The 16,455-nt window shown below is 36.7% G+C and overlaps 1 protein-coding gene and 1 pseudogene across 28 annotated transcripts in view; both read left to right on the top strand.

Annotated features, from left to right (window-relative positions):
• The window catches only part of Erc1 (ELKS/RAB6-interacting/CAST family member 1), a 510,100-nt gene that overhangs the window by 410,660 nt on the left and 82,985 nt on the right, over positions 1 to 16,455 (top strand). The gene's annotated exons all lie outside the window — the stretch shown is intronic.
• LOC110347666 (MICOS complex subunit MIC19 pseudogene) lies at positions 7,258 to 16,455 on the top strand (annotated as a pseudogene).

The following is a 16,455-nucleotide window of genomic DNA, read 5'->3' as shown; positions in this document are numbered from 1 at the left end:
TAATTTCTTATTTTTTATGGCTGAGTACTACTCTATATTATATTAAAAAAATACATTTTCTTTATCCAGTCTCCAGTTGATGGACACTTGGGCTGCTTCCAAGTTTTAGCTATGACAAATTGTGCTGCTATAACCATGGGTGCACATATATCACTGTGGTATGATTCTTTTAATTCTTTGGGGAAGATACCAAGGAGAGGAATTGCAGGGTCAAATGGGACTTCCAATCCTAGTTCTTTGAGATATCTCCATACTGATTTCCACAGTGGTTGCACCAGTCTACACTCCCACCAGCAGTGGAGCAGGGTTCCTCTTTCCCCACAGCCCTGCCAGCATTTGTTATTGGTTGATTTCATGATATCAGCCATTCTTTCTGGGGTGAGGTGGAATCTCAGGGTTGTTTTCATTTGCATCTCTCAAATCACCAGTGAGGTTGAGCATTTTTTCATATGTTTATTTGCTATTTCTACTTCTTTGTGTGAGAAATGTCTGTTCATTTCAGATGCCCATTTTTTGATTGGGTCTTTAAATTTGGGAGGTCTGATTTTTTTAAGTTCTTAATAGATTCTAGATAGTAGACCTTTGTCTGAGGAACAGCAGGTGAATATTTTTTCCCACATTGTGGCTTGTCTCTTCACACTGTTGGTGGTTTCTCTTGGTGTGCAGAAGCTTTTTAATAAGAAGAGATCCCATTTGTTGATTATTTGTGCTAGTTCATGAGTAACTGAGGTTTGGTTCCTAAAATCTTTTCCTACACCAATGTCTTCAAGAGTTCTACCTAACCTCTGTTCCAGCAGGTTCAGCATTTCTGTTTTAATATTTTAGATCTTTAATTCATTTCGATTTTAGTTCAGTGCATGGTGAGAGTTATAGGTCTAGTTTTAATCTTTGGCAAGTTGAAACCCAATTTTTCCAGCACCATTTATTAAAGAGGCTATATTTCCTCCAGTGAAGGTGTTTGGCTCCTTTGTTGAAGAAGAGGCGGCTTATCTGGAGTTGTTTCTGACAGATCTCCCACCACCTCAGCAGCTATTATGTATAGTAGCTGCCCTCTTCCTATCGTGCCTTGCCCCCTCCCCTGTGTAACATCATGCACCCACCAAAGAACAAACCTTTCTTCCCAGTATGCCCCTGTTCCCGCCTAGAGAGTAACCCAATACTCGCTCACCTCCTACCACTTAGTGACATCACCGGCTCCTCCATTCCCTAGTCACTACCTCACTCAGCCCCACCTCAGCCCCTACAAACCCCACCCCAGTCTCTATAAAAGACTCTCCCTGCCCCGGCCATATGGCTTTTGTCTCTCCTTTGTTCAGAGACAGCCCGGAAGATCTGTTCCCATAATAAAGGCTTGTTGTGGCCTGGTCTGGTCTTGGTCTTCGACCCTTTTACCTGACATTTCCTGCATCTTCTAATCAGTTCTACTGGTCCTCAGGTCTGTTTCTTTGCCAGTGCCATGCTGTTTTTATCATAGTAGGTTTGTAGTATAGTTTCAAGTTGTGGGTTGCAATACCCTCTGCCGTATCTCTGCTACCTAGAATTACTTTTGCTATTCTGGGTCTCTTCTTGTTCCAAATGAATTTTTGGATTGTTTTCTCAAGGTCCGTGAAGTATGGTGTTGGGATTTCAATTGGGATTGTATTGAATCTATATAGCAGTCTTGGAAGTATGGCCATTTTCACTATGTTGATCCTTCCTACCCAGGAGCAAGAGATGTCTTTCCATTTTCTGATATCATCTTCAATCTCTCTTTTCAGAGTGCTATAGTTTTCAGAGAAGAGGTCTTTGATTTCTTTTGTTAGGTTGATTCCTAGGTATTTCAGTTTTTTGGATGCTATTGTGAAAGGAATTGTTTGCCCTATTTCTGTCTCTGTGAGTCTGTTTTTCGTGTAGAGGAAAGCTATTGATTTTTGTGTGTTGACCTTGTATCCAGCTACTCTACTGAATTTGGTTATTAAGTCTAGTAGACTTTTGGTGGCATTCTTGGGGTCTTCTATATAGAGTATCATGTCATCTGCAAATAATGACAATTTGACTTCTTCATTTCCTATCTTTATTCCTTTTATTTCTTTCTCTTGTCTAATTGTCGTGGCTAATGTTTCCAAAGCTATATTGAACAGGAGTGGTGATAGTGGACATCCTTGTCTTGTTCCTGATTTTAGTGTGAAGGATTTCAGTTTTTGACCATTTAGTATGATATTGGCTGTTGGTTTTTCATAGATGGCTTTTATCGGATTGAGGTAGAGATTGTCTATTTCAATTTTTTTTAGGGTTTTTATCATAAATGCATGTTGGATTTTCTCAAATGCTTTTTCTGCACCGATTGAGATGATCATATGGATTTTGTCCTTGGCTCTATTGATACAGTGTATTACATTGATTGATTTGAATATATTGAACCATCCCTGCATCCCTGGGATGAATCCCACTTGGTCAGGGTGTATGATCTTCTTGATGATCTTCTGCATTCTATTTGCCAGTATCTTATTAAGAATTTTTACATCTATGTTCATTAGTGAGATTGACCTATAGTTCTCTTTTTTGGTTAAGTCTTTCTCTGGTTTGGGGATCAAGGTGATGCTTGCTTCCAGGAATGAGTTTGGGAGTATTGCTTCCCTTTCAATTTCATTGAAGAGTTTAAAGAGTAGTGGCAGTAGTTCCTCTCTGAATGTCTTGTAGAATTAAGCAGTGAAGATATCAGGACCCAGGATTTTCTTAGTTGGTAAGTTTTTAATTACATTTTCTATTTCATTGATTGATATTGGGTCGTTTAGAATTTTTAGGTCTTATTTGTTCAACTTTGGCAATTCATACATATCTCGGAATCTGTCCATTTCTTCTGTGTTTTCCATCTTATTGGCATATAGGTTCTGGAAGTAGGTATTGATGATCCTCTGGATTTCTGCTGGTTCTGTTGTAATTTCACTGTTTTCATTCCTAATTGCATGGATTTGGGCCTTTTCTTTCCTTTTTCGGATAAGGTTGGCTAACAGCTTGTCAATTTTGTTTATTCTTTCGAAGAATCAACTCTTGGCTTCATTGATTTTTTTTTTTTTTTTGTATTCTCTTAGTCTCCATTGCATTGATTTCTGCTGTGGTCTTTATAATTTCCTCCCTTGTATGAGCTTTGAGTTTGTCCTGCTCTTCTTTTTCTGGAAGCTTGAGGTTCAGCATCAGGTTAATTGGGCTCACTCTGTTTTCCTAATATGAGTATTCAGTGCTATGAATTTCCCTCATAAGACTGCTTTCTTTGTGTCCCATAGATTCCTGTATGTTGTACTGTCATTGTCATTTAATTGAAGGAGCTGTCTGATTTCTTCTTTAATTTCCTCTGTGGCCCAATGTTTATTCAGAAGTGTGTTGTTCAATTTCCAAGTATTTATGAAATTCTTGCAGTTTCTTTTGCTATTGATCTCCAATTTCATCACACTATGGACTGATAATATACAGGGGATAACTTCAGTTCCTTTGCAGTTACTTAAACATGTTTTATGAGTGAGTATGTGGTCTGTTTTGGAGAACGACCCATGTGCAGCTGAAAAGAATGTGTATTCTGATTTTGTGGGGTGGAACACTCTGTAAACATCTTTTAAGTTCATTTGTTCAAGAGTTCAATTGAGTTCTAGTATTTCATTACTTGTTTTTTGTCTAGGTGATCTATCTATTTGTGACAGTGGGGTATTGTCCCCCACTATTATTGTATTAGTGCATATATGACTTTTCATGTCCATTAGTATTTCTTTTATATAGTTGGGCATGCTAGTGTGCTGTATATATATTTATGATTGTCATCTCTTCCTGTTGGATTGTAGTGTCCTTCTTTGTCTCTCTTAATCAGTGTTGGTTTGAAATCCACTGGATCTGCAAAGAGGATAGCTGCTTCTGCTTTTTTTCGGGTTCCTGCTTCATGGAATATTGTTTTCCACCCTTTAACTTTCAGTCTGTGAGTTTCTTTTTGAATTAAGTGTGTTTCTTGTATGCAGCATATTGTTGGATCTTGCTTGTTGACCCATTCTGCCCATGTGTTTCTTTTGATTGATGAATTGAGACCATTAACATTGATGGTTATAACTAATATGTATTGGCCTATCATTGTCCTGACATTTTCTTTTTGTTGTTTTCTTTTTTTTTCTCCCCCTTTGCCTTTAATTTCTTGTCGCACCCAGTGGATTCATTCTGCTGTGTTTCCTGGGATTGTGATCTGATCCTCGTTGTCTTTTCCTATGATATGTCTAAAATTTTTTGGAGTGCTTGTTTGGTATTTGTGAAGTTCCTAACGTGTTCTTTGTCATGAAAGTATCTTATTTCTCCATCAATTTTGAAAGATAGTTTTGCAGGGTACATCAGTCTGGATTGGAGGCTGTTTTCCTTTAGGGCATGGAATACGTCATTCCAAGCTCTTCTTGCCTTGAGGGTTTGATTTGTTTCTTTTCTCTCTAAGTGCTTGTAGAACTTTGTTCTTCTGTTGGGTTTCTGCAGTCTTAACAATTATATGCCTATGTGTAGATTTTTTTTGATCAAGTCTAGTTGGATTCCATGCCTCACTTATCTGTATGTCAAGTTCTTTTCCCCTGCTTGGGAAGTTTTCTGCCATCACTTCTGTGAACAGTTTTTTGATGTTGTCTGCACTCTCTCCTGTTTCTTCATTGACTCCAGTCAGTCTTACGTTATTCTTCTTTGCATTGTCTAGCAGCTGCTGGATTGATTTCTAGTGGTCCCTTACAATTTTGAAGCAGTTTTTCTTTTCCTGGTCACTAATTGCAATCTTATCTTCTATATCTGAAATTCTGTCCTCACATTGGCTCATTCTGCTGTGTATACTTTCAGTGGAGTTTTTCATGTCCTGGAAATCTATTTGCATCTGTGGTATGGATTCCATTTGTTTCCTATGTTGGGATTCCATCATGTTCCAGCTCCTCTCTAGATTTATTAATCATGCCTTGCACTATGGGCACAATCTCTGCTGTTGTCTGAGAAATTATTTCTGCTTTCATTTTTTCCAGATCCTCTTTGGTTGCCAATTCAGGGAGTCCAGGTAGCTGAGTATCAGAGTGTTCCATCTCATTTCCCTTTGGGGTTGCTATAAGTGATCTGGAAGCCTGTTTTTGAGACTTGTTTACTTGTCTTCTCATTTCAACAGGGGGTGGTGTGTGTGTGTGTGTGTGTGTGTGTGTGTGTGTTTGTGTGGTGCTGGCACCCCCACAGCTCATTTCCTCTGTGCTGGGAGTGATCGTTTGGTGGCCTGGAAGCCTCCTCTGTGCTGGGAGCAGTGGTATGGCAGCCTGGAAGCCTCCTCTGTGCTCTGGATACCTTTTCATTCATATCTTAGCCTGTGTGTTCCTTCATATGTATTCTTTGTAATAAACTGGCTAAATTTTTTTTTAATTCAGCATGCTTCTAGAAAAGAATATATATTTAAACTGCTGTAGGCTCTTACTGAACTGGACTTTTGTTGCTTTTTTTCTCTATCAAAATGTTTTGTCATAAACTGCGGTTCCCTTCATATTATATTGAAGGAATCTATACATATATTTGTTGTTTACATGTGACATTTAAAACTAGATGTCTCAGGTTTTCTTAAAAGAAACCTGGGCTAAAGTTTAATTTGTTTTACTTTGTATTTAACAAAGAAGGAATTTTCAAACATTTTGACATACAGATATTATCTATAGAAGTAATTAGAGCTTATTGAAGTGTGTTGTAGTGTCTAAGCATAAGGAGCAAAGAGAAATTTGCATGTTATTATTATTTAGTTATTAGCATAACTTTGCTTACTGTCCAGCTTTTATAGTAGACTTAGTTTTATGAAACCATTGTTTCAGTCTATCAGTAGTCTTAGCACATTGTCTGGCACGTAGTAGACACTACGTATTGATAACTGATAACTTGTATCATGTTTTGTTTATGACACTAGGATTCTAAGCATCACGTCAAAGGCTATTAAATAAGTAAAGCAGTTCATTCTTCTAGATCTGCAGCTCAGCACATAAAAATAACCTAGAAATGAACTAGAAAGTTGTTAAATTATTTTTCTTAGTTGCTGGCTTTGTAACTTGCTTAATATCAATTTTGAAAGCTTCTGATGCTGTTGCTTGGGATTCTGGTTTTGTTTGGTTTGGTTTGGTACCGGGGATCGAACTCAGAACCTTGCGCTTGCACAGCAGGCAACCACTGCACTAAATCCCCGGCCCCTGGGATTCTGTTTTTACATTGCTTTAGTACACTTCTACAGTATTTGTATCTGTAGTAATTAAAACACTTGCTCCTTGTTCTTTCATTTTGTTTATATATTTTCTTAAGGATGTTTTTCCTGTTAATGCAGTGATGAATATGAATGGACTAAATTTAAGTGATTTTTTTGAAAAACTGATAGACTTGGTTATCTTCAAGAGCATTTGCTCTTTCTTTAAAAGATCACCATAAGGCCAGGGATTCAGCTCAATGGCACCACGCCTACCTCTCAAGCATAAATTCCTGGGTTCTGTTCCCAGTACCAAAAAAAAAGTCAGCATAGCCAGATGTGATGGCACATGTCTGTGGCCCTAGCTATCCAGGAGACTAAGGTAGGACAATCACACATTCAAGGCCAACCTGGGCAACTTAATGAGAGCCTGTCTCAAAATAAAAATTAGGGATATATCCCAGTGGTAGAGTGCCCCTGGGTTCAGTCCCCAATATCACACGTGCATGATAAAAGATGGGAATAAAGAAGAGTGAACATAGCAGTACCTCTAGATGAGCTTATAATGTAGACAGATGTTTTCTTTCTGGGATCAATTAATAATTTATACATTGAGCAAAATTGATTTGGTTATTGGAGGGTCTTTGTTGCATCTAAAATAGGAAATACTAACAATCACTTAACTTGTTTCTTTTCTCTTGTGTTCAGGTAAATGAGCTTCCTCATCTTAGCTAAGATATAGTAGACCAAGAATTTACTTCTAGAGTAAACTAGTTTTTAGTTAATTGACTGAAATGTACTTAGTACCTACTAAGTTAAGATCTTACATGTGTAGGATACAGTGAAGTACAGAAGATACAGTCCAGTATTCAAAAAATTTATGTACTAGTTGAATACTCAAGGTTTGAATATGAAAACAATTGCTTTAAAAAGACTCCTCAGTCTGCAAGCAGCATCTCTTCTAAAACATTATGTGTACAGATAATAAAGTTTTGTGTGCTTAGACAAATGAAAGATACGAGGAGTAGAGTAGCTTGAGAAGGCTTTATAAAGGCAGTAAATGTAGACTTCTAAAAATGGGCATAGAAAGTGAGTAAAGGGTTCTCAAAAATGGACCAGTTAAATTGAAGATATTCTGTTTCAGTCTCTGGCCTGGAAAAAAAAATTGCCCATTTGTATTAAACTAATAAACAATTTGTAAGAATTAGAGATTCAAAAGGAAAGAAGGGAAAGGAAAAACTATGAGAAAAGGAAAAAATGGAAACAAAGTCTTTGTACATAGGGAAGGGTGGAGGGGGTGAAGGGAGCACAGGAAATGGGGAAAAAATAAGAACCAAGATACATCATGTACAGGTACAAGTACCCAATGATAAATGTAAATGTGTATCTAAAATGTACTAATAAAAAAATTTAAGAAGAATTCGAGATTCAGTGAAATGAGTTTTGGATCCCTCCCTCACCTTTTGAGGAAGTTCCAAGCTGGAACTATGCTTAAATACCTAGATCCTTGCTTTCTTCTTAATCTTAAGCACTAAGAACAAGACCCAGATCTAAAAACCTAGTTTGAATGAAGATTCTACAGTCATACATATGGAATAAAAATCTCTCATGATGTGTTTTCATGAAAGTGGCTCCCAAGAAGTATGGACCATTGGGCCACACAATATAACATTTATAATACTGTGATTATCCATTAAAAACTGAGGATGGGACCGGGGATTTAGCTCAGTGGTTCTGCTGCCTGCCTCAAAAGCACAAGGTCCCGAGTTCCATCCCCTGTACCCTCCCCCTCCAAAAAAAACCCCGAGGATGTGGCTGGGAGTGTGGCTTAGTGGTAGAGCACTTACCTAGCGTGCACAAGGCCCTGAGATCCCTGGTACCTCAAAAACATTTTTTTAAATATATGAAAGAAGAAAAGCACATCCAAAAGATACAGTTTTTAAAAGCCATTGATTATTGTCAACTAATCAGTGTAGTATAGCTTGGAACTAAATTTTATTTAAAATATTCATGGAAAAGGACATGAATTCCAAAACATCTTAAAGCCATTCTGTTTTTCTATGCTTTACTTTCTTTGTTTTAGACCTTACCTCCAGGTTGCTTTATTTTGTTTTGAGTACTTCTGCAGGTCTCATACATATTACAACCCTATAGAAGATTAGACACTTTTGAATATTAATCAAATATTGGAACTCTTTATAAATACCACCTCCCATTTCTTGAGCTGATTTTCGGTATAAGGGATAATTTAACACCAAGTGGTAGAAAACAAATCATTTACAGAGATTCTGTGTCATATAGTATCTAGTTTACCACCACAGAAGCTATTGTCATAGATTGTATCTTATAACTGAACTTGCTAAGGTAGGATTTCAGGATTCCAGAGAAGCTCCCATTGTGTGGTACTTTTCTACCTGACCTTTCTGCATCTGCTTAGGCCAGCTGATAATGGCTTTTCCCACTGCCTCCTTAGGCCAACAATAACTAAATAAGATTTTTAGATTCAGTCATTGTGTCATATACCTGTAATCCCAGTACTCAGGAGTCTGAACTAGAGGACCAAATAAGTTTGTGGTGCCTCACCTGCCTGGCAAGCACAACGTCCTGAGTTCCAGTTGCTGGTACCAAAAAGAAGAGTTGGGGGAAGTATATGTAGGGCCAACCTGGGCTACATAGGAGTGTAAGACTAACCTGGACTACATAACAAGACCCTGTCAAAAACAAAAGGAAGGGAAAGAGGGAGGAAGAAGAAGAAAACGAAAGGAGGGAAGGAAGGAAGAAACAAAGGAGCTTGTGATATAGCTTACTGGTTGAGTGCTTGCCTAGTATGTACAAGACCCTATGTTCAATCTCCAGAACCCCCCCCCACACACATACACACAAGAAAAGGTAAATTTTGTGTTATGAGTATTTTAATTAGAAACTGTTAAACACTTTTAAAATTAAAACTAAAAATTAATCAGCAAATAAATTGAAAGACAAGTTCCTAGAAATATTTAAATATTATATAATGATAGACCATAACATACTATACTTGCGGAAGCAGATCTTGCACATGTAGAAGAATAGAAGGACATTTACTGAGCAGCTTCCTGATGTTAAAATCCAAACTGTAAAGTGCTGAATAGAAGGAAATTAGCAGTCAGAGAAAGAGTCAGATCTTGAAGCAACAGGCATTTCAGGTAGAAAGTATAACAGAAACCTAAGTGAAAACAAGTAGAAACTTTGTGATAGACATGGGAGGCAGAAAGAAATGGTTTGGAAAAATGTAGGTGGTCCTGAATGTTGGGCCAAAGCATTTGTATTATAAGCAATTTAGAAATTATAGAGCAATTAGAAAATAAGAGAAGAGGCTTTAAGAATAATATAGGGCCAAAATAAAAGGATCTTAGTGACTGTGATAGTGACCGTGCTAACACAATAGCAATGGGGCCAGGAGTGGTGGTGCATGCCTATAATGCCAGCACTCTCAGGAGGCTGAGGCAGGAGGATTGCTGTGAGTTCGAGGCCAGCCTGGGCTACATAGTGTATTCAAGGCCACCCTGAACTACAAAGCAAGACTCTGTCTCAAAAAACAAATCAAAAAAAAAGAAAAAGAAAAACTCAGTAGCAGTGGATACACTAAACACTATTAGAAAGGAAAACCAATAAAACTTGAATATTGACCATGAAGAGCAAAAAAGAAATCAAATTCCTTAAATGTTGTTAGGCTATGGACCAAGCAATTGCTCTGTTACCATGGAAAGGGAAATTTGTAGAGGTGGAAGGAATTGATTTAGTGTTGACATTTTATAGTAAAGACATTTTTGGGTATCTGAATAACAGTGACCAAGAGAAGACATAATGAAATGTTCAGGGACCAGTGTTTGAAAAATCGTGCACTTCAGTCTGGTTTTCCCACAGGCACTCACCGACAGACTATGGTTTTCACAGAGCTTAATTATGGTAGTGGACCTACCATAGTCTGAAACCTTTGCAAGGGAAGTAAGAGAAAATCATAGTCAGAAGAATTTCTTCAGGAAATAAAACAGAGGAGTAGAAGATATATCCTGGTAACTTATTACATACTCTGGATAACTAATTGGCTAAATAATGAATTAAAAAGTAGCAGAATTGGCTGGGGATTTAGCTCAGTGCTTGCAAGCTCAAGGTCCCGAGTTTGATCCCTGGTACCAAAAAAAAAGTAGCAGAATCAAAGTTTTATTTAATCCATCAATTAGAGAATCTAGAGTTCAGATTTAACCTAAATTGGAGTAAATTAAACTATGACTACATGTCTATGGCATTAAAATCACCAAAGCAACTAATCTTGTTCTCATTTTCATCTGACCTTTTTAGTGATCTTTCAGGATTATGGAATTTATGAAACACGATTATGCAATCATTAGATTTAAAATACCTGCTTGAAAGAGGGAATAGTAAACCTTGATAACACCACTTAATGCATACTCCCTTTTCTGTCATGCATTTCTGTGAACCATACACATTTAGGGCTCACTCCTGGATTGTTAACCATCATCATTCCAACACTGATTACAGACTATTTACTGATGATAGGCAACTAATATTGTATTCTTAAGGATTTAGAAATTATCAAAAGAATTTGAGCTTCATTTGCCTTTGATACTTGTCTCTAGTTTCTGAAATTTGCCTAAAAGGGAAAATTGGACAAAGGAATAGTCTTACTACTTCCTGAAGCTCAAATGCCAAAGCAGAGTACTTTCAGAGACATCTTGATTCTATTAGAGTTTGAGGTCAAAAGGCAGGTTCAACTGGTCTGGTTGTTGAAAGCACCAGGGATTGAATGAACAGACTGCTCTAATGACTTAAAGTTGGAATTCTGCTACCTATTCATTATGCCAGTAATATGACATGTTCATCGTATAATGGGAGAGAGGGTTACTAATCACTTTGAAAGGTTTTGTGTCCACATTTCCTTCCTTCTTTCCTGTCTTTCTTTCCTTCTTTCTTTCTCTCTCTCTCTCTCCCTCTCCCTCTCTCTCTTTCTTTCTTTCTTCTAACTGAGGAAAAGACACAAACAGAACAAGGAGAATTTGGCAGGAAGAGCATTGAAGTTTTTATTTTGCTCTGGACTTACAGCATGCATGTATTACCTTTCACATTTTATGTGCTCATGTTACTCCCTTAGGGCTCATGGGAAATGAAGCCAGAATGTACATTGGCAGGTCTCCCTTTTCTGTGAAGTCTATGTGAGGCTGCTCTCAGTTAATGATTAAACTCTATTAAGGTTCAATTTCTTTGAAATATTCGTATCAGTATTATAATAGGTGACTTCTAGATCCCAAGTGATTGACTTTGATTAAAAATGAATTACCTCTGGTAATTTTTATTTTCTTTTTTATAGTTTCCTTTGACTTTCAGTTTTTCTCTATTGAATGTGTATTACTCTTATCAGAAAATATCATTTTACAAAGTAATTGTATGGAGTAGGCAGCTACTAAAATAATATTCTTTTCACAATTTGCTTTTTAAATTATTATTCTGATTTCCATTCCCTCTGAAAAACCAAGTGTTCTTAATAGGTTTTGAGTTTAGACACTTTCGAGTGTACTGAATGAAGCTTAACTATGTAAGTTGAACTATATATCATGTGGTCTTTTCTATCAGATATATTAGGGAAACAACCGTTTTTTCTTATTACCCCCCAAAGTTATGGCTATTACATTTACTAGCTTTCACATCCTTGTCTCTCTTCCAAAATGTTTTCAGGAGGTTTTTCTCCCCCATAGTGTTATCAAACAAAGCCTATTTTGCCTACCACACAATATACCAATCACGGGACCGCCGGCACACGCTGGATCACCTTTCGACCCTAAGTACGAGATTGAGAACATCACTATGGTGAAGGGCATCCGGATTCTCATAAAGAATTGAAAAGAAGAGTAGCTGAAGAACTGGCATTGGAGCAATCCAAGAAGGAATCTGAGAATCAGAAACAACTAAAGAAAAGCAAGGACCTAGACCGAGAGAGGACTGCAGCCAATGAGCAGTTAACCAGAGCTATCCTTCCAGAGACGATATCAAATGAGGAAGAACGCTCACTTGGCTAAGCAGCTGGAAGAGAACGACCGAATGATAAAAGAAGTGGGATGCGTTCTACAAAGAGCAGCTGGCTCGACTGGAAGAGAGGAGTTCGGAATTCTACAAAGTTACCACTAAGCAATATCAGAAAGCTGCTGAAGAAGTAGAAGCAAAGTTCAAGCAGTATGATTATCATCCCGTCTGTGCTGATCTGCAGGCCAAAATCCTCCAGTGTTACCATGAGAACACCCACCAGACCCTCAGCTGCTCTGCTCTGGCTAACCAGTACATGCATTGTGTCAATCATGCCAAACCAAGCATGCTGGAGAAGGGAGGATAAAATCAACTTTAGAACATGCAAAACTTTAATTCCAGAAGTGGAACACTTTTTTTCTGAGTAAGAAAATAATGCACTTAAAAAGAGAAGACCACTAAAGAGAAGCACCAGAAAAGGAACTCAATAGAATCATATCATGTTTTGATCAACAACAGTTTGAGAAGCCAAGGTCTAGATCAGGAATCAGTCATCAAAGGACACTGTTCTGTACCAGTAAACCCAATTTATGAAAAAATAAAAGAGAAGGGCAGTGCTCTCAAAAAAAAAAAAAAAAAAAAAGAACAAGTTTTGCAAAAGAGAAAGAGTTCATTCAAGAGGCAGCCCCAAGTCTCAAATCTGCCTCCCTAAGGATAGGAGTTGGGGGGGTTGTTTGTTGCAGAAAGAAGTTGGGTGATCAGAGGCATTGAGAAAGGTCATTGGGAGTAAAGAAAAGTGAAATAAGTGGTCTGCACATGCATAGTAAAACTTAATGGCTCTTCATAGGATACATGTCTAAAAAATGGTGACATTAGCATTGTATGAGGGTAGTTTTTAGCTGTCTGATAAAAAGTTCCCTCATAAGGATTAGCGGTTTCCAAAGGTTCGAGCCATTTCTACCTTCATAAAAAACAACTTAGGCAACCATTACCATCATGACCCATACCTCAGAGGTGTTATCAATATCAAAGCTAATGGGAGTATAGTGCTTTGCAATGTGACCTTGAAAATTGGCAATAAAAGCAAGTGAAGCCTACAGGTTTATTGAAGTTTTCTCTCAGTTCCAATAGTATCTACTTAAAATTTACCAAAATTATAACCAAGAGCACAGTACTATCTCTAGCTCTTTTAAAAAATAAAATCTAATAAATCCACAGAAGATACTGCCATTATCCAGAATTTATGATTAAATATATGATATATAATAATTTTTATTCTCTTGACTGTAAGTTGCCCTTTTTGGCAAATATGCATGTAGAAATGAATATCAAGAGTATAATTTTCCAAATGAGAAGAACAAAACCATGATCATGTGTTAAGGAATTTTTAGAGGTTAAGAACTGTGTTTTAGAGAATAAGAGCCATACTTGGGACGCGGAGTTTAAGTCTTTTTAGTACATAGCTTATTGTCATTCCTCAGTGTTAAAAATGTGTGTGTGTGTGTGTATTTAAATGGTATAATAAAATCTACTTAAATTATAATATAAAAGACTTCAAATTATATATCTTACTAAGAAGTCATTGTGCCACATTGGCATAACCTTTAACATTTTGAAATTTTAAATCTGAATTGTTACATGTTATAATTTGAGTTGACATTTACCCCAGACATTAATTGTGTCATACTAGCTGCCCAAACATATCATTTATGAAAGAGTTTGGAATATGGAATGATTTTTACTATTTCATATTATGATAGGTGCTTTTCTTAAGCACAAAATAGAACTCAGATCACATCATCTTTGTATTTTTCATTCAGTAAAAGAGCTGTTGACTCAGTTTAACCAGTTAATCTATATTTCATTGATCTACTATTTGCCTGCCAAGTTTGTGATTCTGACCTTTGGTGCACAGAAATGCAGCCACTGAGAAAGCACACTCATTCCAGCTTGGTCAGTGTCTGAGCTTCCCAAAAGGGTACAGATGACCACAATAAAGAGGAAACTATGCATAGACAGACTATCTTGAACTCCTTCACCTTTAAGCTCATTTCGCCACTTAACATTTTTTTTTCAAGTGATTAGTGGATATATTTAGACTGTCATTATCCCTTTGGTGTTGACTGAAGCCTGCTGGTGTAGGCCATCTGCCATTCCTTATAATTACTGTGGAGTGTAGAGACAGTGGAAGATGATACTGGCATCCAGGAGGATCTTCTCTCTCTTCCAACTGCAGAGTAGTTAAACAAATCATTTTTGTGATGTAAATTGATCTACATCTTCCATTTGTTAGTACTGCTTGTTCAGAGTTCAGTACCCATGTAGAATAAAGAATATCCTATGGAATATTCAAATGATAGTTTTCCATTTTGTGGCTTAACACTCTTCCATGTGACTGCTATTGAAGCTCAGTTATCTTAACAAAAGACAGAAGCAAAGTTAAATGTGTGGGCCATCCATTGTCAGATTAAGCATTTCCTCCGGTCAAAAGCTCAGGCCACTTATGTAGTTCCTATAAATCAATTCTGTTTTATTACATAAAAAATGTGTTACTGAAGAATGTATTTTAGACTATGAAACGTTGGTGTTCACCAACTTCATTCTGAGTATTTTGTAAGTTTCATATGTCCACTTCCCTTCTAAATTACCTCCTTTTCCTTCTGGACATGAACCACAGTGTAGTTAGTCAAACCACAAGGAATTTGTAAAGTTTAAATTACTTGTTTCAAAGTATACAGATCATTGCCAATAAAGTCACAACTCTAAACTGCATTAATGAGATAAAAAGAATTACTAATTTTCGGGGTACCCAGGAACCAGATGGCTTTATTTCTAAATCCACTTTACTACACTTTACAATTTGTTATATGCTCTGTACATGAAAATGTTTTCAGTGTCAATGTCTCAGTTTGCCTGGAAGTTATGCAATACTACTTAACCAAAGGAATGAGTGAAATGGAGAAAGTGTATGGGTCGCAGGATTATTCTTACTAGACAGAACTACCTTTGTTTTCAAGTTTAACCACAACTATACCTATGAACTCTTTTTTTGTTTTTTAACTAAAAAGTAAAAACCTTATTTGGTATTATAGGGTTAGGGTTGTAGCTCAGAAGAGACCTTGCCTGGCATTACAAGGCTATGGGTTCAGTTCTTAGCACCACAAAAAAAAAATACTGTATATAGGTTTTTTTAAAGTTATAAATATATATTATATATAAAATATACTTTTGTTTGTTACAGTACTGGGGATCATAGCCAGGGGCTTTCTACCACTAAGCTACATCCCAAGCCCTTTTCATTTTTTATTTTGAAACAGAATCTCATTAAGTTGTCCAGGCTGGCTTCAAATTTGCAGTCCTTCTAACTCAGTCTCACAAAGTATCTGGAATTACACGTGTTTGCCACTATGCCCAATTTAAATACACACTTTTATTAGTGTATATTTGTGACACATGATAGTTACATTTGTTTGAGGGGGTTGGTGCACACATACATACATGTGTACATATACATATATCATTTCTTGGTCATTTTCCATTCCTCTTTCCCCCTTCTTTACACTCCCTGCCCCCTTCTTCCTTTGATCCCCTTCCAGTTCTCCAAGAAGTCTGCTCTGTCTTTACTACCATTTCTTCCTTATTTTACTCAATTTATTTGTATTTTAGGTTTCTCCTATAAGAGAAGCCATATAATATTTCACTTTCCTTGTCTGATTTATTTCACTTAACATTATGTCTAGATCCACCCTTTTTCTGACAAATGATGTGATTTCATTCTTCTTTTTGGCAGATTAATATTCCATATATATTTATTATAAGACAGTGTTGTACAGCAGATCTCTAGAATATATTCATCTTGCATAATTGAGACATTGTGCCTATTAATTAGTAATTCCACATTTCCTTTTACCCTAGTCCTTGGCAACCACTAATTTACTCTTTTATTCCATGAGTTTGATTATTTTATTAGATAATTCATGCATGGAGGTGAAATCATGCAATGTTTATCCTACTATGATTGACTTATTTTGTTTAACATCATGTAATAGGAATTCTTTATTAAAATAGCAACATAACCTGGTAAAGACATTTATAATCAGAAAAACCTAAATAAGATTCCTTGCTACACCATTTATATTAGGGGTGAATTTGAGCAAGCTATATAAATGCTCTATCCTTGATTTTTATCACCCATAAAATGAGGGTAATGTTAAAAGAATTGTTATGGTAATTAAATGAAAATGTTGGCATTTTCTTTC

This window comes from Heterocephalus glaber, unplaced genomic scaffold, assembly GCF_053883595.1.
Source record: "Heterocephalus glaber isolate CG9 unplaced genomic scaffold, H.glaber_assembly_v1.0 deba00000281, whole genome shotgun sequence".
Lineage (NCBI taxonomy): Eukaryota > Metazoa > Chordata > Mammalia > Rodentia > Bathyergidae > Heterocephalus > Heterocephalus glaber.
The sequence above is the reverse complement of the archived record's forward strand: the minus strand, read 5'-3'. Positions and strand labels throughout refer to the sequence as shown.